The sequence below is a fragment of the Rhipicephalus microplus genome, chromosome 1, assembly GCF_043290135.1.
Source record: "Rhipicephalus microplus isolate Deutch F79 chromosome 1, USDA_Rmic, whole genome shotgun sequence".
NCBI classification, from domain to species: Eukaryota; Metazoa; Arthropoda; class Arachnida; order Ixodida; family Ixodidae; genus Rhipicephalus; species Rhipicephalus microplus.
This window is the reverse complement of record NC_134700.1, coordinates 260,222,986-260,247,683: the sequence shown is the minus strand read 5'-3', so window position 1 is coordinate 260,247,683 and position 24,698 is coordinate 260,222,986. Positions and strand designations below refer to the sequence as shown.

The window sequence follows — 24,698 nt, the reverse complement described above, 5'->3', positions numbered from 1 at the left end:
ATGGGGAATATATGATGAAAAGATGCGAGATGGTGGTACTTGGAGTGTTGAATAGATGGACGAACGGACACATAGACAGATGCATGGATGGACGCATGAACGGACGCAGGGGCGGCTGCATGGACGAACGCAGGGACGGACGCACGAACAGACGCACGCACGGACGGGCTGATGGACGCATGGACGGTCACACTGACGGACGCATGGACGGACGGAAGCAAGAACGAATTGACGGACGAATTCTTCACCCCACTCTCCATCATTCACTCCGTGGATATGCTGCTGTTTTTTTTTTGGTAAGCATCAAAATCAAGGCAAATTTCATTGAAGAATAGGTCACTGATACACGTCTCTGTAGGTTATTTCATAAGAAACAATTATCTTTCTATTTATGATTAACGTGCACGGGTTTCGTCCTCAATTCAAAAGAATGCGCGCGGGCCACTCCTCTGGTCCAGCCTTAAGGTGGCTACCTACTACTACTACTACTACTACTACTACTACTACTACTACTACTACACCTACTACTACTACTCCGATGACGACGACGAAGACAACTATACAACTACTACTACATACATACATTGCGGACGCTCGACTGACGGCATAAGGAGCTTCGCCTCTAAAAATAGTTCAATAAAGCATAGAGCAACAGACTCTATAGAGCAAAGCACCTACTTCACCTGGATGTAACCCCGCTTTCCCCGCTGACGCTCGCCACGCAAAAAAAAATCGTGGCCGGCCAACAGAAAAGGCACAACACACGTGGCGCTTTCCTCTTATCGGGCAGTGGCGTTCAATAACTCAAACATGCCGCGAGTAGGCGACCTTAGCCAATGTTTGGCGGACATTAACTCACTTTGTTCTGGCTTTCACACCGCCTTCTTTGTTTCCACTATCATCCTTAACTATTAGAGCTACCACAAACATGCATGGCCACGAAGGCGTGCCTAACGAATAATTAATCATTTTTCATGGACGTTAGTCATCGGAATGCGGATAGATGTATTACTAAGCGTCAATATGATTGCATTTACGAAAAACGGGGCTTTAGCTGTCTAACATCAACAGACATGGTATCATCATCATCATCATCATCAGCCTGACTACGTCCACTGCAGGACAAAGGCCTCTCCCATGTTCCGCCAGTTAACCCGGTCCTGTGCTTGCTGCTGCCAATTTATACCCGCAAACTTCTTAATCTCATCTGCCCACCTAACCTTCTGTCTCCCCCTAACCCGCTTCCCTTCTCTGGGATTCCAGTCAGTTACCCTTAACGACCAGCGGTTATCCTGTCTACGCGCTACATGCCCTGCCCATGTCCATTTCTTCTTCTTGATTTCAGCTATGATATCCTTAACCCCCGTTTGTTCCCTAATCCACTCTGCTCTCTTCTTGTCTCTTAAGGTTACACCTACCATTTTTCATGGTATATGCTCCATTATATCAACGTCTTGTAAGCACAAAACTGTTCATTACGGAAACGTTTTACTTTAGTGTCTTACCGATATCTATGACTGAGGGATCAACCATGTTTTTTTTTTTCTTATTTCGTGCGATAGTGGTTACGGAGACCGGTGTCGGCGGCAGTGGACAACTACGGCACGCGCGATCATTTTTGTGATCTCATAACAGCTTTCGCTGTAGAAGGGATAAAAAACCTGGTTGCGAAATGGCGTGTGGCTATCAGGTCAGAAGGGAAGTTCTAGGACGTGAACGAAGACCGTTTTACGTAACACGACTTACCGCAATCAACTTACTCGTTGTAAATTGCCTGGCGTAGGATGGATATGATGTAATAGTACGCAAAAATAGTGTGCCACGCGTCATTTAGAAGGACCATAAGACTTGTTTTCTTTTTCTAAACTTTGTTTTCGGTTAGGTTTTCTACACATTGATGGAGGGAGGGGGGGGGGAGGGCGAATGGGTTATAACAAGATCAGTGTATAAATGAAGTGGAGTGAATGCAGTTAAGTCTATTTTTATTTCGTTCACAGAATCAAAGACGCACTGAAGTAGGACATACCGTCCAAAGTGTGATTTTGAAATGTTCTTGGTTAGGACGTAAATGTATATATATAGGTATGAAAAGACACCTCTAACTTCGATTATGTCCCGTTTCACGAGGTAATGGAGCCTGAGCAAGCAGAGCTGCGAAAATCTGCCCCACGGTTATTTCTGTCGGCTTTGTAGCTGTCATCGCGTTATTTCTATCGGATCAAGAGACAGGGTACAGACAGACAGAAAGGCTCATTCATTAGGAGAGAGAAAAAAAAATGGCAGCATATCCACGGAGTGAATGATGGAGAGTGGGGCGAAGCATTCGTCCGTCCATGCGTCCGTCTGTGTGACCGTCCATGCGTCTGTTTGTGCGCCCGTCCCTGCGTTCTTTCGTGCATCCGCCCCTGCGTCCGTTCATGCGTCCATCCATGCATCTGTTTCTGTGTCCGTTCGTTCATCTATTCAACACTCCAAGTCCCACCATCTCGCATCTTTTTATCATATATTCCCCATATAGAAGCACCGCCATCCAGCGGACATTCCAAGGACTAAACGAGAGGTGGCACACTCACACTTTCTTACGGCCTGCGCTTTGGGTCCACTTCCCACCTTTAACCACCTCGAGTTCATGGTATATTCTAGTTCACTGTATTCATGGCACTGCGACCCAAACGCTCGCTAAACCTTTCGAAAACCAAGGAGGTTACGCCCAGCGAGTATAACGTAGCAACCTTTCCCTGTCAAGTAGGGCTCAATTTACATGCCAATGGCTGCTAATGAGAAATGAGAGACATGAGAATTCGGCTTTTACTTTCTTACGGCTTGCGCTTCGTATCTACTTCTCATTTTTAACCACCTTGAGTTCATTCATGGTATATACAAGTTCATTGTATTCATGGCACTGCGGCTCAACGCTCGCTAAACCTTTCTAAAGCTAAGGAGGTTACACCCAGCGAGTATAATGTAGCATCCCTTTCTTGTCCGATAGTGCTCAATGTACATGCCAATGGCTGCTAATGGGGATCGCAGCGTGCGCGTTGACTAAAAGCCGAATGCTCATGTCTCTCATTCCCCGTTAGCAGCCATTGGCATGTACATTGAGCACTATTTTTTATTGTTAAACAACGCACAGAAGAAATCTCTCACTGGCACCACCTTGGAGGTCAAGTGTTATACCTATTTCGGGTATGTGCCACTGGTGGTTACATACGAGGGACGCCCAAGCCACGCCATAAGGAGCTTCGTGTTACCAAGGGTTCCGTGTTGACGTCCCTGCGTGTTCCACGTCAGGGACGTCCTCCTCATCTAGCCATGGCGCCATCGACGTCGTGGACGCCTTCGAAGGCGCAAGCCTTCGACGTTGTCGTCCCTGCGGGGACTAGTCCGGAGACCGTCGTCGACGCGACGGCCTCAATAGTTGGCCTCTCAGAGGTACACTGCGTTCAGCACATGGGAGGCATGAACTTCCAAGTAACTGTCAAGAGCGTGGCTTCCATGACTCTCATCGTCGACGCTGGCTACCTGACCATCGGTGGCGAGCGTATCCCTGTCGTTCCCGTCGGCCCGCAGGTAACTAACGTCGCCTGCCTGTTTTTACCAGCCTTCGTCTCCAACGAGGTACTAGTCCAGGCTTTGTCCCCATACGGCAAGGTATTGACTGTGACCGCTGGCGTCATGAGCGCAAGACGCGGAGTTCTCACAGGCACACGCTATATCCGGATGGAAATGAGTCCCACAAATCGCGTCCCCAACTATCTTCGCGTTTCTGGTCATCGAGTCACCTTCGACTACCGCGGTCTGCAACGTGTTTGTCGTCGGTGTGGCTCTAGTGGTCATTATCGAGCACAGTGCACAGCACCATTCTGTGGTCGCTGTGGTGTGCACGGACACGAAAGCGAAGATTGCGACCGCCCCTGCCGACGTTGTGGAGATAACCACCCTACCACCGTCTGTCCTGTGCGTCGTTCATATTCTGATGCTACTGCAGGGACCGTTCCTGCCCTACCGTCCGTGTCACCAACGGCAACAGAAGAACGAGAACCAGGAGCTGTACTAGAAGAACGCCAGAATCCGATTCTGAGAGCTCCATTAAACGATGAAGAAGTGTGCAGCTTGGCAACTCGAGCGTGCCACGTCTGCCAATCTCAGCGACAGAAACAGCCACCGCGATTGACCCCGCGTCTGTCCCAGGCAAACATGTCATGCCATGTTCGACGCCGGCGCAAGCCGAGAAAGAAACGCCGGTAGGCACTGAGGCACCAGACTCATCGTTAAACCTAGCAGTTGATTGCCCAGAAGACGCCGACGTTGCGAGATCTACGGACGCTGGTGTCTCGCCAGGAGCAGAATTGAAACCGAATGAACAAAGCCCATTGGATCATTCCGAAAGCCTGGTTCGTGACTCTCTTGAACAAGTAGCAAGACGCCATGGGAGTTCTTTACTGACGCGTCTCGACAAGCAATCCGTGATCAAGTTCGTTGGAGGCGGCGACAACATTAACGCTGCAGCCCTACCACCATCTGATTCGTCCGACAGCAGCTTCAGCCTCGAAGTCGACAGTAGCATCGGACTCCCTTCTAGCCCAGACGTATGTGACGTGGAAATGCAAGCCCCGCGAGAGGTCAAGCGTGCTCACAAGTCTGGCACCAGCTCGGACGGCACCCAAGATAGCCGCTCCGAGTTCCAGCAACCAAAGAAACCTCGACCCTCTTCTAGAGGGTCGAATTGTGCTGTGAAGTGTACGTACTCCAGTTCCCCCGGACAGATCCCCGGGGTACACCGAATCGAAAAACACGACCAGGTCAGTCACCCACCTTTTTTCAATATGGCGGACACCCTGAAAATTCTTTCTTTAAATGTTCAAGGGTTCCGTAACCCAGTAAAGCAAGCCGAGGTTATCAGCATAGCCCACGCAGAACATTGTGATATTCTGTGTTTACAAGAAACAAATTTTTTCACCATTGGCCACGTTCATGCATTCAAACGCGCTTTTAATTTAGACTGTTATTTTTCCTTCGCTACATCTCGCTCCTCTGGAGTTAGAATTATTATTTTTAACCGCGCTCTTCTGCGCAATCATCATGTTTTCTATGACGGGAATGGGCGGGTATTGGCTTTTGACTGCGTCCTATCATCCTTCAAGCTGCGTGTTTTGTGTATTTATGGGCCAGCTCAAGCAGCGATGTCTAACGATTTTTTCCGTGACCTGGACGTGTATTTTCTAGACGGTCGTCATGTCATACTCACTGGAGACTTTAATTGTGTATTAGACACGCGAGCTGACGTGCAAGGTCCAGGATGGGGTCGCTCTGATTGGAACGCGCGAGAGCTGCGTCGCCTAGTGCACCATTTCTCTTTGACAGATACGTACAGACTAGTGCATGGACCACAGTATGCCTGGACTTGGCGGCGTAGCACGTCGTCTAGTCGTTTGGATCGTTTCTATGTGCCGAGCGCGCTAGCTTCTTTCGTATCGCACTCTGATGTAGTAACATTACCATCATCGCCTGTTTATATATCAGACCACCGACCAGTGATGCTCGAGGCTCACTTTCCCTTTTCATCATCTGTGAAACCTTGGCGTCTTGACATCCGCATTCTGCACGACGCGCGTACACGCTCCAGTTTATCTAGAATCTTGCGCGCCTCTCTTTCGGGATGCGGTCCGGAGGTGTGGGACGCGCTCAAGACGCAGTGCTCAGTAGCAGGGCGGGCCCTTAGACGCCGTACGTCCGAAGAACTAGCGGACACTGCAACAAAGCTGCGTATTGCTCTTCGGGTTGATCGACTAACTCCCTTGATGCGCGCATGGCAGCGAGAGTTAAGGGGTCGTTTTCAACGCCTCATTGCAGCTTCGTCATTGACGGCGGCTGCTTGGCGTTGCAGACGTAATCCTTGTGCTCATCCTGAGGTTCTACGATTTGCGAAAAGCTCGCTTCTCAACCCGTCGAGTCGACTAGGAACTCCGGCGGCCAGATTCTTACACACTGCCTTACCGCCGACACGTGATCAATCAGTTTTCCTAGCTCACTTTGCCAAAATGGCTCGTACGACAATGTCATCACAACGCGGTACCACCGAGACAGCCACAATGTTAAGTAGGCTCCCTCAAATTTCATCTGAAGTAGCTGAACAACTATGCACAAGTCCGTCAGCTGACGAAGTGAAAGAGGCACTGTCTTCCATGAAGCGTGGCTCGGCCCCCGGGCCGGATGGGTTGCCTGTTGAGTTTTATTTAACGTTTTGGGACGACATTGGTGCTCTTTTTACCTCTGTTATTTGCCGCTGCTTCGAGAATTTTGAATTTCCTGATAGCTTTAGCGATGGTCGAATTGTTTTAATACCTAAACATGACCCATCGTCAGTTCGCCCAGAGGAGTGGCGACCAATAACGCTCCTCAACGTTGATTATAAAACTTTCGCGGCAGTTATCACTCGGCGTTTGAGAAGCCTGATGCCCTCCTTAATAGGTCATCGTCAGGCGTGCTCTATTACTGGAAGAGAAATCCACAGTCTCTCCTTTGTTACGCGCGATATAGTTGCGTACACGTTAGCAAGATCAGCTCGGGGACTCTTGGTTTCACTTGACCAGGAAAAGGCATTCGATCGCCTCGAACATAGCTTTATATTTAGCGTAATGGCAGCATTTGGCTTCTCACAAAACTTCGTCGAGCTTCTCAGAAACGCATACCGAAATATACGCAGCGCGTTATTTCTTGATGGTTTAGAGAGTGCGCCATTTCCGGTTACCCGTGGTGTTCGCCAGGGGTGTCCTCTATCCCCTGCGCTTTTTGTATTCAGCCTTGAACCATTCCTTCAATCGCTAATCGCTGATCCTTACGTTAGAGGCCTTCCTCTTCCAGGTAGTGGTACCGTGACAGTGACAGCATTTGCTGATGACATCACGTTGTATTTGAAGAATGAGGACAGTTTATCCCATAGCCTACGACGTTTTACTACGTATGGCACGATTTCAAGTGCTGCGTTAAATTTTTCCAAATGTCGATATTTATTCATTGGTTCACCAGACGCAAGTCTAAGTTCCTTTTTCGGTCTTCAAAAAAGTGACTCTATTCGCATTCTGGGGCTTGATTATACTTGCTACGGCATATCAGCCTCCTTGTGGAATTCAGTAGTCGAAGATGTAAAACGACACGTCCGGGAAGCACAAGAGTATGATTTACCGATGCTCGAAAGAAGGTATCTAGCACAGACGGTGTTTTGCGGCCGTGCATGGTATATATCTCATGTCTTACAGCCCCCATTACAAATCACCAGGTCGTTGCAATCCCTCATTGGCTCCTTTTTCTGGTCGGGTGGAACAAAGCTGGTTTGCCGAGCAGCTCTTGGGCAACCGAGAAACTGCGGTGGATTCGCATTCCCATCCGTCTCTGTTCGCTGCCGGCTACTTGCCCTACGATTCTTACTTCGGTTGTTGCATGGTGATCAGTGCCCCGCGCGTGATCTCGCCTGCTATTTCTTAGGCACCAAGTTACGCTATTTACTACCAGATGCACGGCTTAATTCTGCACCGCAAACACTTCACGTACCTGCATTTTACTCAACGGCAGTATCTTTTTATCGACACACGCAGCAGGTTTGTCCCGATGTGGACATTCTTGAAAGCCGCATTGTAGATACAACGGCGGCTCTTCTGCTTCCTCTGGTTCCTCCAGCCCGTCTAGCACGATCGAGACATGTCTCGTGAAGCGCGATAACGGCATTGTTTTTGCCTGGTCACCTCCGTGACTTTATGTGGCGTCTTGGATGGAGAGTACTCCCAACACGGGACAGACTGGAGAGGTGGGGCATGGTCCCATCTTCCACTTGTCCTACCTGCCCGTTACAGGAGTCTAACCAGCATATGCTGCAGCAATGTGTCATTGCAAAGGTGTTTTGGAAGTCAGTTAACACTAGTTTTCGCGGCCTAGGTGTTAATCGCTTTGTAACATCTGGTCGCTGCCCGCGTAGTCGCTTTGCACGCCTTCTAATAGCTGCGGGAGCTTTTTGTTTATGGCGTAATAGGTGCGAAGCTGTTGCGGCAGATCATCGTCGTCGTGCTCTTTTTCTAATACTGGAACGCCTCTACTCTGAACTCATATCGTTTCTGTCGGAGGAATTGTTCTTCCTTGGGGAGGAAGAATTTCTGCGACAATGGTCGTGCCGCTTTCTGTCCGTAGTTGACAGACGCGTTCAATTAGTTTTCCACCTGGCCTGGTTCCTATAGCCAGGTCACCTGTCAATGTCTGATTCGTGCATGTAATCACTATGTGCTTACTATTTTTATGTGTTTGTGTGTGTTCAATATGGGTGTTAGCTCTCCTATATATGCATTTCATTCGAATGCTGTAAGTTATGTAACCTTTATGAATATTGATACCTGTTGTACATATTTTCTAACATCTTCACCAAGTCTTGTAAATTCTGTACATATATCATCATGTACATTGTCCATATTGTGATTAGTACATTTACGTAGTATATGTACAGTTATTAGTACAACGGACTATGGACATGCTACGGACTTGGACACTTAAGTTTAAATGTGTAGTGTATGTTGTGCTTTGTCTTTTGTTTGTTATTGTACCTGTTATACAGACGCTTGTCTCTTAGGTTTGTTTCGTCCTATGAAAGAATAAACTTTTTCTAAACAGGAGCTTCGCTCCTAAAAAATGTGTGTACTTATATGAAAAGAGATTCGTGTTCGTCGAGATCACGCAAGCACAGATTACGAACGGCTATGCGCAAAGGCGGACTAATGGGTTCCACTCCCGTACATTCTGAACGCGTTCACCCATCGCCCGTTTTTAATGCATCCACGCCCTGACATCACGAGTGACTCGATTCGTTCATTGCTCTCCCGACTCTTTTATCTCACCTGGGCACCGTATGTACAGAAATGTCGCACTGAGGATCGGGGAAAGAAACAAACAAACAAACAAATTCCGGAGAAAATGTACGTACACGAACGAGAATTTCCGAAAACACGGGCGCAAAAGTAGCATGTTTGCGCGATCGACTAACGCGTCAACATTTCTGAATCACCTGCCGTGAATTTTGCTGCAAGTTTCCCAATGCGAAACACAACTGCGATAAACGTTTAAAAAAGCAGCAGTAAATACAAAAAAAAAACAGAAACGAGCCGGCGTATCCTAAGCGCAGAATGATTTGGAGATGGTGTAGCAGTTTCCGCGCACACGGCCACGTTGCACGTTTTACGTTTCACTGAGTTCAACGCTACAGCACCACCGGCGCGATCGCGTACACACGGAATAACGCGGTACAGCGTGCACTTTTCTCGTCAACAGCGGCCCTCTTTAGCGGCGCGAAACTCAAAGAGGAGTTGAAAGGTCGTTAGCGTAGTGCTGCTCTCACTGTTTGCCTTCCCCACGAGAGGAGTGATCTCCAGCCTCGACTCTCTTCTCATATTTGATACTTCGTCCGGGAGTGTTCCGCGAAAACACGCAACGCGTGTATGCGCGCGAGGCAAGCCGTTATTTGCTGTCGTTGGATGTGTTTTAAGCAATTTCTCCTGCACCGTGTTTGTTTAGACGTCTGCCTCCTTCGCTGTGTGTTCAGTCTCACCGTGCCAAATGGGCTGCAATTTACGTGAACGCTCTCGGAATAGAACTGCACGTGGCAACAAGGCATAAACTTGTTCTCCAGTTGTTTGCCCCGCCGCGGTGGTATAGTGGCTAAGGTACTCGGCTACTGACCCGCAGGTCACGGGTTCGAATCCCGGCTGCGGCGGCTGCATTTCCGATGGAGGCGGAAATGTTCTAGGTCCGTGTGCCTAGATTTGGGTGCACGTTAAAGAACCCCACGTGGTCGAAATTTCCGGAGCCCTCCACTACGGCGTCTCTCATAATCATATGGTAATTTCGGGACGTTACACCCCACATATCATCAATTTTTTCTCCAGTTTCCCACCTACTCACTTCTTTTTGAAAGCTTTGGTCATAAATTTTGTCAAAAGAGCCAACTTTAAATAGTTGTATAGCTGTCGTAATGCCAAAGTGCCGATGGAGGCAGAAACGTTGTAGGCCCGTGTGCTCAGGTTCGGGTGCACGGTAAAGAACCCCAGGTGGTCGAAATTCCAGGAGCCCTTCACTACGACATCTCTCATAATCATGAGGTGGTTTTGGGACGTTAAGCCCCGAATATCTAATGTCAAAGTGCAGCTGCTCAAGCGTCATCTCCAGTGTATACGTAAAACGGACATCACGATGTGCCTCCGGTGCACACTGGCACGCTAACAGCGACAGAAAAGATAACACGTTTGTTGACCCAAGCGAGGTGGCCGGACAGTTTAATACCATGGCATCGTGGATTACTTGTTGCTATTGAACATTTGAATATCACGCACTGACGTAGCTAAAATAAGTACTAGTAACACGAAGTGTCGTAAGATTGAAAGTGTTACACTTATAATGAAGGAATGATGATAACAAAAGGAAACAGCAAGCATCATCGCAGAATAAGGCACCACGAGATCGGCGCTCGAGCTCCTCCATCTTCCTCGTCCTGTCGCTATCTCCAATCTCCGACCTGCCCGTTTGGTTCGCCCAATAAACCTCTTTACATTTGGTGGAGGTGCTGGGTAACCACATCGCCTACAACCTGGAACTCCGATCTCGCACCCTGCCGTCGACCATGCAAGTTGACGCTGCCCAACAAACAATACCTCTCGCGGCCACTACTTGCCCCGGCCCGGTTCATCAGCGAGACCCCCCGATCTTTGCCGGCACCGAAGACCAGGACGTCGAGGACTGGCTGTCGTCATACGAGAAAGTCAGTGGACCCAACAGGTGGGATGACGCTGCTAAGCTAGGCACTGTCAATTTTTATCTCACCGACGTGGCCAAGCTGTGGTATACGAACCACGAAACCGAGTTCGCGAATTGGTCCGCCTTCAAGGAGGCAATACGTGCCGTTTTTGGTCGTCCTGCCTTACGGAAGCTACGCGCCGAACAACGTCTGCGCACACGGGCACAGGAGCGAGGTGAAACTTTCACATCATATATGATGTGAAAGATGTGATTGATCTCTGCCGGCGCGTCGATGCTTCCATGAGCGAGAGTGCGAAGATACAGCACATTATGAAGGGCGTCGACGATGACGTTTTCCAGATGCTTCTCGCGAAGTCTCCAAGCACTGTGGCAGAAGTAGTGACTTTGTGCCAAAGCTATGATGAATTGCGGAGACAACGAGCTCAGACGCGACGCTCATTCCAGACAATCTAACCAGTGGCCGCACTGGACGCTATGGCTGACCAGGCAAACCTTCTCGCACAAATGAAAGACTTCGTGCGAGAGGAAGTGGCTCGGCAGCTTTCTCTGCTGCCTTTTGCTCAACGCCAGGAGCTCTCGCACCAACAGCCACTGCGACACCCACCACCATTGGCTCCCATGCTCCGACATGTGGTCCAGGAGCAGATTTCCGAGGCTATGCCGGTGCCCTTGCAGCAGCCCACCGTCACCACGCCTCTTACTTACGCTGAGGCACTAAAGCGGCAGCAGCGACACCACCCCCCGTCGTTCCAGGGACTGCCGTATACCTCAGCCCCGACTCAGCCGTCCACCGCCTGGGTTCCTCCCATTGCCACCACAGCCTCGACACACCCGTCTGCCGCATGGACTGGTCCCCTCGTCGCCAATACTTGGAGAACGCGCGATAACCGGCCCATCTGTTTTGCGTGCGGCGGCCCTGGCCATATCACCCATTACTGCCGTCGTCGCGTGCCGGGATACACAGACGCCCGGACACAGAACAGCTTCATGGACCTTTCTCCATCCCGTCTGGAATATTCTGACCCTCAGTCAAGCTCGTCCTCACGGGAATGTCCGCGTACTATGTCTGGTCGCTCACCTTCACCCCGTCGTCGCTCCCTGTCACCCATGCGTCGTCGGCCAGCTCCTGAACACGAGGGAAACTAACCGCCGCAGTTCAGGAGGCAAGAACTGCGCTGTCGAAATGCTCAAGTCCTCGGACATTGCCGTCGAATATTGTCGAAGTTTTTGTAGAAGGTACTCGAGCATATGCTCTAGTGGATACTGGTGCTGCCGTTTCCGTGATAGACGCTAAACTTTGCCGCAAGCTCCGTAAAGTGACGACGCCTCTTAACATGATGTCCTTGCAAACAGCGAATGGGGACCCGGTTCAGCCTGTAGCCGCCTGTACTGTCCGACTGATGATCGCGAATGACCACTACACTGTTGAGTTTATTGTCCTGTCGTCATGCTCACACGACATCATACTTGGATGGGATTTTTTATCGCGTAACCATGCCGTTATTGTTTGTGCGAGATCGGAGCTTGAACTTTTCCCGTTTTACGACCAACCAACCAGCCGCATTCAGCCCGCCGTACACAAACTCGTCGTCAAAGAAGGCACTGAAATTCCTCCGACAGCGGCTGTGTTGCTCCCCGTATTCTGTGACGGCATTAGGAACGAAGCTGCATTCTTTGAGCCATCAAGCCTCTTCCTTAGTCGAAGATCACTTCTTCTGCCTTATTCAACCCTCTCTATTTCTGAAGGAAACAGTGCTCTTTGCCTCATCAATCCCCTTCCGTATCCCGTTGAACTGTTTCAAGGTGAATCTCTTGGACACGTGCATGCCATTGATAAAGAAAAAATTTTTACCATGCCGCCAGATTGTTCCGGTGACTACGACGCCAAAAGTGCCCTCAACCCTTCCAATATACCACCTTGCGAGCTTTTCGATTCATCGATTGCCGACGGACTATCGCCATCTGAACGCTCTGAGCTCCTTCAGCTGCTCTACCAGTTTCGTGAATCCTTTGACGTTGCTCAACCTACCCTTGGCCGAACTCCCAGTTTTTTCCACCGCATCGACACAGGTTCCAACGCGCCAGTACGACAGTGACCATACCGTGTTTCAGCCACAGAACGTCAGGTTATCACCGAACACGTTGACGATATGCTCAAGCGCGACGTTATCCGACCTTCCCAAAGTCCATGGGCATCACCTGTCGTTCTTGTTAAGAAGAAGGATGGGGCAATCCGCTTCTGCGTTGATTACAGGCGCTTAAATAAGATCACTCGCAAAGACGTATACCCTTTGCCCAAGATTGATGACGCCCTTGATTGCTTACAAGGTGCCGAGTTTTTTTCGTCGTTAGATTTGCGTTCGGGGTATTGGCAGGTGCCCTTAGCAGATGGTGATCGTCCAAAAACAGCATTCGTGACACCGGACGGGCTATATGAGTTCAATGTCATGCCCTTCGGCCTCTGCGATGCGCCGGCCACATTCGAGCGCATGATGGACTCGGTTTTGCGGGGTTTGAAATGGAACATATGCCTCTGCTACCTCGACGATATCGTCGTCTTTGCACCCGATTTCGCAACACACCTTGTACGCCTGAAACATGTCCTCACGTGTCTGAAGAATGCGCAGCTCCAACTGAATCTAAAGAAATGCCACTTCGCTGCACGGACGCTCACCATTCTCGGTCACGTCGTATCAAAGGATGGTGTTCTTTCCGACCCGGCTAAACTACGCGCTGTTGCTGAATTCCCCAAACCAACGACTGTAAAACAGTTACGCAGCTTCGTAGGATTGTGCTCCTACTTTCGTCGGTTTGTGCGCAACTTTGCCTCCATAATTGCCCCTTTGACCCAACTTTTAAGCAGTGCCAACGACATCTCATCATGGTCTTCCGAATGTGATCACGCATTTACCACTCTTCGCCGTCTCCTGACATCACCGCCTATATTGCGCCACTATGATCCCACGGCTGCAACTGAAATCCATACAGACGCCAGCGGTGTCGGTGTCGGTGCAGTTCTCGCTCAACGAAAGCCTGGATCCCCTGAGTATGTCGTCGCCTACGCCAGCAGAACGCTCAACAAGGCTGAGGTAAACTACAGTGTTACCGAAAAAGAGTGCTTAGCCATACTTTGGGCAATTGTGAAATTTCGCCCATACTTATATGGCCGCACCTTTGCTGTAGTTACAGACCATCATGCCTTATGTTGGTTGTCGTCGCTGAAGGATCCATCAGGTCGCCTTGCTCGTTGGGCTCTGCGACTTCAAGAGTATGACATCCGCGTCGTGTACCGTTCCGGCCGCCAACATGCTGATGCTGATGCGCTCTCACGATCACCACTGTCGACTGAGGCTGCCTCTATATCTTCTATGGAACACGCGCTGTCCGCTCTTGACATCGACACAATGACCTCTGCACAGCGCGACGATCCATGGATAACTTCGCTTCTGGACGTCTTATCTGGGGTACCGACACTTCCCATCACTCGAGCAATACGACGCCACGCTTCGCACTTCACCATTCGAGGTGGCCTCTTGTACCGGCGCAATTACTCACCAGACGGCAGGAAGTGGCTGCTCGTTATTCCCCGAAAGCTGCGCTCTACAATCTGTGCATCATTTCACTCCGACCCGCAATGCGCTCACGCCGGTCTCTTCAAGACCTACGAGCGTCTAAGGAAGCGGTACTACTGGCGTGGGATGTTTACTTTTGTTCGACAGTTTATTCGCGGCTGCCACGAGTGTCAGCGACGAAAACAGCCACCGAATGCAGGAGCAGCTCCACTACAGCCGCTTGCGTGCCCTGACCGCCCATTCGATCGCGTCGGAATCGACCTTTATGGACCACTGCCATTGACCACAGCAGGTAACCGGTGGGCTATCGTTGCTGTAGATCACCTGACACGGTACGCCGAAACCGCTGCTCTTCCTACGGCGACCGCTCAGGACGTCGCATCTTTCATCCTCCATCGGTTTGTGTTGCGTCACGGCCCTCCTCGCGAGCTCCTCAGTGACCGGGGCCGTGTATTTCTATCCGACGTAATCCAAGCACTTCTCCGTCAGTGCCATATTGTACACCGGATGAGTACTGCTTACCACCCTCAGACGAATGGCCTGACTGAGCGGTTTAATCGGACCCTGGGTGACATGCTCGCGACGCATGTGGCATCTGACCAAACGAACTGGGACCTGGTTCTTCCATTTGCGACCTACGCGTACAACACCGCTACCCAAGTCACCACCGGCTTTTCTCCATTCTACCTTCTATACGGACGTCAACCATCGCACACAATTGACACTTTGCTGCCATACGCACCAGATGTATCTGAGTGCACGACCGTGTCTGAAGCCGCCCGTCACGCCGAAGAATGCCGCCAACTAGCGAAACAGTTTACTACGGCTGACCAGCAACGCCAGAAAAAGGCCCGCGATGACGACCACCCTCCTGCCGCCAAGTTCGCCCCTGGAACCCTTGTATGGCTGTATGTACCACCCTGTGCACCTGGTTTGTCTACCAAGCTACTTTCAAATTACCATGGCCCATACCGTGTGCTAGAGCGCACATCGCCCGTCAATTACGCCATCGAACCGCTTACGCCACCCGGTGACCATCGTCGGCGTGGACACGACATTGTTCACGTGGACCGCTTGAAGCCGTACTTCGACCCGCTCGTTCCTACTTGTTAGATCGCCAGGATGGCTTGATCTTTCTCGACGGGGGCAATTATAATGAAGGAATGATGATGACAAAAGGAAACAGCAAGCATCATCGCAGAATAAGGCACCACGAGATCGGCGCTCGAGCTCCTCCATCTTCCTCGTCCTGTCGCTATCTCCAACCTCCGACCTGCCCGTTTAGTTCGCCCAATAAACCTCTTTACACACTATATAACTGCGAATGAACTAAACAAAAAAGTTAAATGCACGCTTTCTTCTCATAGAACAAAACTTTATATTTGGTTGATGTATAGTACTGATGGGAATTATGGCTAGCATCTAATATTTCTTCTAGTGCAGTTAGTGCACTCTTTTGAAAAACACAGCTGTAAACACGCGTAATTTTTTAAAAGGGTGCGCAAACTACGCTAGAAAAAAAATAGACACTAGAGAAAATATTAGAAATATGTTATCCAGTCCACTTGGACCACGTCACATGAGTGCAGCTTCGTCGAAGGCGTCCACCAATTATGCGATGCACGCCGTAAATGTGCATGTGTACAGAACAGTACACGCGTGTGTGTTGGTGTAGGTAGGCTTCGTCAACAACACCGTGCAGCTAGCACCAACTTCTTGGCAGCAGGTGCTTCAACGTCCACGATAAGCATACTCGATACTGCACTGTATAAGTGAGCACGCTTATTGCGAGCACGAGAGAGCGTTCAACACGTCGCTGCTATCAGTGGTGCTGACAGCAATTGTGCAATGATTGTCGGATATCAAAGACGCTTACCAATGGGCGCAGTCTATCTTCGGCATCGCTGTTTTTGTCATTACGTGTGTCGCGTCATCGGTAAGAACTTTCGACGAAGGAACGCTCAGATTACGCCGTGCGTGCGATAATGAAGTAATGTCGCCGTTGGCGCACTGCGCGTGTGCTGCTCCTCACTTTAGTGTATGTAGCATCGCTCATGGTAGCGTTCGGCGAGAGAGCCTACGTGACTTACTGATTTAGGCTGACGTCAGTCTTTGATGCAGCAACGTTACCAAAGAGAGATGCTGCGTCATTGCGCCATTTTGTTACTCGCAGTGTGAGCGCCATTGTCGCGATCGCCAAGTAACCGCAGTCACTCGTCGACAAGACGGCGACGAAAGTAGTGGTAGTGCCTTAAGCGCAGCCAGTGGTGCCTCAGGAGCTGCAACAAATGTCTGGATGTTGCACACTGCTGTGCAGTAGCGACTCCAGGAAGAACGTGAAATGTCTCGCGTTCCAACTTGTCCGAGCCCACGAAACCTTCTGGGAAGCTACTACTGCTCTCGTGTTTGCTCTGTAAGTACTGCGTACTTTACAAAATTTTCTTGTCCTGTGACAAGTTTTATCTGTTTGACTGCGTTGGTGGATCCATGTAACCGAAGGTGTCGGTGCTGTTATTACGCATTTCGAGTACGAAGCCCACGTACGGGGCGCGTATACTAATGGAAACACACTCGCTATAGTATTGATCTGAACGTCTTTGCTCGAGTTTGTGGAAGGTCTCATTGCTAAGCGAAGGGTTCAGCAGTAGTGAACGTTATAGCTGTGCGGAGACAAGTGCGTCTAGAGTTAGACGCTAGATGAGTAGTCGACATAATTACAGCACACAGCGTGGGTTGCTGAAGCACGCGGTTGTCTTTAAACCAAATCTGAGGCTTCTTCGTTGGGGCTGTGCCACCCCCTTATTTTGTGGTGAACGTGATGGCGGTGCATCATACCACACTATATTTAGTGCAAGTGCGTCGCCCTCCGGTTAGGACAGTCTTATAAGACACGTTTCAAGATGTTGATACAACAAAACTGGTCCCCCTAAGGGGTCACGTAGGCTGCCTTATAAATGTGGCTAGAAGGCTTCGTGCGGCGCTTCCATGAACATGACTGCACATATAGTAATGTACACTCTTACTGAGACAGCCTAGTCTTTAGGCGCCATGTGCTCGTCAGTGAACTCTATGTATTTATTTTCTTGAAATAATATACAGTGTCTATTTTTAAGATAGGGAACACGGTAGCGTATGGCCTGCGCACTCCGTAGGCTGCTGGCAGCGCGCCCAAGCAGGAGCGAGAGCAACCACAGCCTCTTTACGCGTCATCTCTCGGCGAGCGAAACAACAATTCATTGCTTATATGTAAGCAGCGGAAAGACCGGAATCCTTTCCCTGTTGAAGGCAATAACGCAGGAGGCCGATAATCACCGTGAAGGGGGATGGGTAGCAATCTTGCTGCTGGTTCCTTATCTATGTTTTGCTCGCCAAGAGATGACGCGAAAAGAAGCTGTGGTTGCTTTCACTCCCGCTTGAACGCGCTGACAGCAGCCGCCGGAGCGCGCAGGCTACGCGCTCCCGTGTTCCCTTTCATAAAACAAAATCCCACTGTACATACACTGAGTTGGATGATGAGACATTAAAGCGACAAACACACGCATTTAATGTTCGTATATAGCGTGCGTCGCAAACACATAGGCACGATCATATTGCGCCGGCATAAAAAAGCATTTATATATCATAGCGAACGTTTACCGGGTATCTGCGCTGTCCGAAAATTTTATAAACAATAAGGTGGTCCCCAAAAAACGTAAAAAAAGGCAGCTTCGTCATAATGATGCCAAGCTTGCAGACAGTGCAGAGATGGGCAGCTTTTCTAGTTTGTTTGTTTCCTCTTTCTTTCTTCTCATCTTTTTTTCCTGACGTCATTTTCCATTTTTTTCGTTTTGTTTACTTCTGTTTTTTCTTCCTTACTCCTCTCTTTATCGGTCGATTCATCTTTCAATTTTTATAAGCGGTTTGTGTTATCGTGTTTATTTGGTCATAGCAGTATTACCCGCACCTAATATTATTACCAAGGTTCTCGATGAATAAGAGGAAGGTATTTCTAAGGCACGAGTTTGCTTTCAATATGCTACAGCTGGCTATGGAGTATGAGGTTTTGCCCGAATTGATATCATTAGGGCGCTCAAAGAACATGACGAAAAAGACCAGCTAATTTCCACATCAAGTCACAAAAAAACAAGATTTATCGTTGCCAGAAGCGCGCGCTCAGTACGCTGCAGGTATATGTACCTTTGCCTGCATAACACCAAGTGATGACAACTGCACACACGGCAGCCTAGCGCCTAATGTGCAACACTTCTGAAAAGTTCATCCGTATAGCAGACGTGCTGGTCACCTGAAATGCGGGAAATGTATGCTATACAAATAAAAAGTCCCGAATTTTTTTCGCCACTAGCCAATGAGAGCGAATGCTTAGGCTCGATAAATAGAGCAACCTCTGTGAAAACAAACTTAGTGCTAGAGCCAAGTAAATAATGGACACAGGAAAGCATAAGGTATGAACGTTGATCGTAAGGGTGCCAGGTTGGTGACCCTACGTTGGTGAAATGAAAAAAAAAAGGAATAAAGCGGAGGAAAAATATGGGTGGTATATCAACTTACGCTTGTGGGACTGCGCCACTTAGTCAAATGCGCTCACACAAGCTTGTAACAATGATGGCACAAATGCCAATTTAGTCTATTGTGGGCCGACCAGCGACGCAGACCACGCTGTAGCAGGAATTCTAGAGAAAAAAATGGCCGATTGTTATATTAATCATTGTTGGTGTTTAACGTCTCTAAGCAATAATATTATGTGGGCGCACACCTAATTTGCACTTAACGTGCAGCTACATCTAAGTACACGAGCCTCAAGCATTTTCACCTCTATTTAAAACACGGCCGGGATCGAATCCCGCAATCTTTGAGTCAACGATCGAGCATCATAACTGGGAAACCACTGTAGCGGGTGCAGCATAACGTAGCACGTTGTCTTATTTTACAAATACAACTAGCTTTCCTCAATCTGTCTAACGTCATCATCATCAGCGTGACTATGTCCACTGCAGGACAAAGGCCTCTCCCATTTTCCGCCAGTTATCCCGGTGCTGTGCTTGCTGCTGCCTATTTATACCCGCAAATTTTTTTATCTCATCGGCCCACCTGACCTTTTGTTTCCCCATAACCCGCTTGGCTTCTCTGGGAATTTAGTTAGTTACCCTTAATGACCAGCGGTTATCCTGTCTACGCGCTACACGCCCGGCCATGTCTATTTCCTCTTCTCTATTTCGACCACCTCCCTGTCTAACTTACGATACCAGAAACCACATTTATGTTTCAAATTATGGGCGTAGCATTAACTACTTATCTCATAAAGTGGCCAATGATTCACTAGTTAACTACACAACTGCACCCTGCATGCGTTTTTTCTGAAACGCAACCAGGACAGTTACAGTAAACAGGGATGACCAAATGAACCAATAGGTCCTCGTATACGAGCGCCTTTCATCACTGTAGCAGAGCTATCCGGTCTGGTCTAGTAAACAACCGTAAAGCGAGGTGGCAAAAGCAACTGCGATAAGCTCGCGTCCGTCAAGTTAACGTGAAAAGCTTTCGGGACTGACACGCTAATCCACGCTGCCAACGATGGTCTGTTTATAGAAGTTCTAGCACACAGTGGGGTTTCAATGCACGTCGGAATGGCCGAGGTTGCGAGCGCGTGATAAGCGTAGCAACAGGTTCTTTTTTGTTTCTTTTTTCACTGGCTAAAGAGGCGTCGCATTCGCGAAGCTGCCCTCACGCGTCTGCTGATAAGCATACAAACGAGGCAAGTACAGTGAGTACGAGAGCTGTCCGCTTGCCCATCGCCTGTTTTTCCCGGAACTATTGCATCTTGACGCGGACTATTAGTCAGTTGCCCTTCGAGGAGTAAAAAAAAAAAAGATGGCATATCCACAGTGAATAATGATTAGTAGGTGAAGCAGTGGAATGAGCGAGAGAAGCAGTGGGCGAAGCAGTGTTACCGTGAATCAGCCGTGACATTTACCACTTACGTAGTTAGCTGAGTGCCTTGTGATGTACAGTTATATGCAATGTTCATTGGTCATACCTGTACTGTTGTGTTGAGTCGTGAGTTTCGTTTTACGTTCATTTACTGCTTTGTAGTATCGGACATAGCTTGAAAATGGCAAAAATGAGGTCAGGGCAAGTTTCCCTAGCGATTGTTGGTTGTTTCCAGTCAGACAAAATGCATCATAGAGCACATCAAGACGTCATATATTGAACTAGCCAGTTGTCCATGATCATCATCATCATCATCATCGTCGTGGCGTATAGTGGGTACCTTGCATGTGTTGGGCTGTGATGGCAGAAAGAGGTCGTGTGATCTGGAACGCGCTTGTTCTTCATCATCACCCCGCTGGGGTGGATTTAGTGGCTAAGGTACTCGGCTGCTGACCCGCAGGTCGTGGGATTGAATCCCGGCTGCGTGGCTGCATTTCAGATGGAGGCGGAAATGCTGTAGGCCCGTGTTCTCAGGTTTTGGTGCACGTTAAAGAACCCCAGGTGGTCGAAATTTCCGGAGTCCTCCACTACGGCGTGTCTCATAATCACATACGGTGGTTCTGGGACGTTAAACCCCACATATTAATCAATCAATCGTCATCGTAGTCAGCATCATCGTCGGTGGCGGCTACGGCGCACAACGCCAACGCTAACGGACAAGCCTCGATTATAAGGAGTTTCACCCCTAAAACAGTCATGCTGTGTGTCTAAAAGTTTATAGGCTGGAAAGGCTGCCCATGCATACGTTTGTGGGACGTGCGGTTTTAATGAATAATGAGCCATTTCCGGTAATGTACTAGCAGACTTCGTATTAGTAAATGGAGGTCGACCACGGTGGTGCGTTGGTTAGTTACGGTGCTTGGCTGCTGATGTAGGGTTCAATCCTCCACGGCGGTCGTATTTTGATGAAGGCAAAATCGTAGACCCGTATAACGTGCCATGGTTGTCACGTTAAGGAACACCAGGCGGTCGAAATTCCCAGAACCCTTTACTATGACGTCTCTCGTACCCATGTCATGGTTTTAGAACGTTAAACTGCGACAACTAATATTATTAGTAAAAAGGGACGTTACTAACGAGGTCTTTGTAGACCCTTCAACTGTTTCACCTAACGCATTATATAGCAAACGAACCAACGTAAGCATAGAGTTCTCAGCTGTTTGCTTGAAGACAACGACAGAACCCCAAACTGAGTCACTATGAAGTGCACATAACATTTTTGTGTAGTAGCTAACTAGGCTATTGGCCTGGTTAATCTCTCTATATTAGTAATTGCATTGCACTAATGCACTGACCCAAACTGAATCTCTCATGGTTGTTCATTATCGTAGTTCACTGCTGCATGTACGTATGCCTTTTGAACCAAGAGTTGCTTTTCAGTTAGAGGCTAGCTATAGTGGAACCAATAATGTGGCAGCAACCAGAAGAAGAGCAGGAAAATCTGTATTCTGTGATAGCAGTGTGCAGAAATGACACCAGTTAGGCACTGCCAATAGGTAGCGCAATTGCTCGGTATTTACCAAGTTCGCTTAGAATGATATATTCAGAAATAAATAATAGATGTCATAATACATAATACGTAATAGAGGTAATATGGGATGCACGTTACCTTCAACGAATTGAAGCAGGGCAACAGTATTTGTGTTTCCAAATATCACTTTGAAGCGTTAGATTGTTGAGAAACGATACATAAGACAAGATAAGCTTTCTTGAGGTATTTGTCCCGCCCGTTCAAACCAAGTATGATGAACGTAACCAACTTGCTCAACTTGCCGTTTTACTCGCGGTTTGATGGGGCTTGTTGGAATGGAACCGACAGCGATATTGAACGGCAGTTACTGTTTTGACTCCGGAAATGGTAACAAAGGGAGGAGGGAATGTTGAAGTGGCATGCTATTTCGGGATACGTGAATGCAGGATAGGTATACGTGAGAAACATTTCCTGAAAATCTGTTGTGATGGCATTTTCTGCGCAGAAATATTGACCATTCAATCGTGCAAGCTGTGGCCTTTATTAAAAATAAATAATAAAGAAGAAAAACTGACTCGATCCGCTTAGCGGACACCACTGAAACAGCAAAGCTAGTGCTCTTTCTTTCATCAGACTACCACACTTCTATGACCTGCAAGTCTTTCAGATATCTTGTATCACTGCTCTTCATTGAACACTTTTCCTCGGGCTTTGTGGTGGTAGCATATCTACCGCTATTTATAACTCCAAAGTATCTCGTGCCAGGGGTGTCACTACGGTGAGGTGCATGCCGTTCGGTGGGCTATCTGATGATGATGATGATAATGATAATGATGATGAGCCTTTTGCTTTGCTGGCATTCGCCCACAAAGGGGGATCGGCCAAGAACCGGGCGGCAGGATCCCCAAGTTAGTTATGCATTTTAAATGATTAAATGGAATTTCATTATAAAGCAAAAACAAATCGTAAAAATATATGAAAATGCTACACGAGCTAGTGGTCAGGCATTCAGATAATCTCGGAGCTGAAAATATTAGTAACAATAGACTAAAAGGTAACCTTTTTGTTACACTATAATGTACTCACACGCAGCAGAGCGAACCTTCCTGGGGCAATAACCTAATATAACCCCTCCAAAGGATAAAATTACTGCCACGTTTATTTTTAAACTTAGTCTCTCAATTGGTTCGACCAGGTATCTTTTTTTTGATAAAAGTATTGGTTTCAGAATTAAAAAGAATGATCTATTGTTTCTTATTCTTTGCAAAAGAGGCAAAATGGAGATGTTGTGAGTCCAGTTTTATGTAAGTAATAATTCAGGTACAAATTTTGCATCGTAATCTGGTGATTGTAACTTATAACTGCCTAGATACGCACCACTGTTTGTTCCAGCAAAATCTTAGATATACAAGGTCTCTGCCTTTGTGCAACAATAATTCGTCTATTTACTTGTGCAAACAAGCATTTATATATCTCAGTGCTGTTATATAAGCGAAATAAGGTAAAATAGTTAAGAGCCTAAAGATGCTTTGGCTAACGAGTCTGCGATCTCATTCTTTAATGGCCATAATAAATCCCGTAGTGGCCAAGCACCCATAGCAAGTAAAATTTTTTAGGTTTGCTGGTAATAAACTACCAAGCATACTCATTAATGGTAATTTTTTTGCGGCAGAGAGTGCAGTACATACTAAGAGAGAATCGATAAGTGTGAATGCCTCTCATTCGCTTGCAGGAAGTTTACGAAGTGCTAGAATTATAGCAAACAATTCAGCAATGAGTATAGGCGTATAACCTGGTAATCGAACTGAAAAAGACCAGTCGAGAGAAGTACAGAAGATGCCTACTCCAGCCTTTTTGTTTAATACAGATGCATCCGTCGTAATAATGTTTTTTATGGACAGATGAGTCAAGTAATCTTTAAATGATAATAATTTAAATATCGAAGGGGCATTTATTTCGCATTAGAGGGGAAAATATCATCAAATTAGATTTCAAGTTCTGAATTAGGCATACTTGTTGAGGTAATATGATAGATATTTACATTCAGTGGTTCTAGCAGCGCTTGGGCTAACCTAATCTGATGGGAGTGTAGTATTATTAAAATGTGAGACGCTTGTCTCAGAGGCGAATTGTATATTTTTAAGAAAGTTTGAACTGTAGGTATTTGAAACCAAGTTAACAAAGGTGGAAGGCGCGCTTCCACATACAAAACAATATTTGCAATAAATTTGGGGAGTCCAAGACACAAGCGCAAAGCTTCTCTTTCTAATAATAAAAACGTCTCGTCTTATATGCTGCGCTGCCAGAAACTAATACCCCCCAGAATTCCATAATAGGCCTCACATACTTCTTGTAAAACATTATTAATGAACTCTTTCGCAATCTTGTTTTTGTTTCCCAATTTTGGTAACCACCACAAGGCACGTGACGCTTTACAGCCAACTTCGTCTAAGGGGCTTCTCCAATTCAACGTTCTATTATATACGATCCCTAGGTATCTCAGAAAATCAACCTGGGGAATGAGCTCGTTACGATACATCAGAGAAATGTTGACATGATCCTTAAAAGATAACGGCAGAAGCACACTTTTTTTGAAGTTCAATGACATATGAATATTGTCAAGCCATGCTTCCAGCATGTTCATGTAATTCTGTAAAGCCTGATACAATGAGTGCAGATCACTGTTTGTTGCAAAGAAAGCAATATCATCATACAGGCATACACGCAAACTTGAATATCCCGATGAATTGGAATTGAACTTAGCAATATATTGAATAAAACAGGTGATAAAACTGAGCCCTGATCGAGGTACACCTAGTGTCTGCTTATATCTTTTAGAAGAGCATCTACCCAAGAAGCAAGAAAAAGCTGCCTTT

The 24,698-nt window shown here is 47.7% G+C and overlaps 1 protein-coding gene across 5 annotated transcripts in view; it reads left to right on the top strand.

Annotated features, from left to right (window-relative positions):
- Window positions 1-24,698, top strand: part of LOC142814731 (lachesin-like) — a 190,208-nt gene that overhangs the window by 15,146 nt on the left and 150,364 nt on the right. Inside the window, exon 1 of one of the 5 annotated variants that reach the window (XM_075893978.1) lies at window positions 16,478-16,776. The exons of the other annotated variants lie outside the window; for them this stretch is intronic. The gene's annotated coding sequence lies outside the window, so the exon portion shown is untranslated. Of the gene's footprint in view, window positions 1-16,477; window positions 16,777-24,698 lie in introns of those variants that run through there. 5 annotated transcript variants of the gene reach the window in all.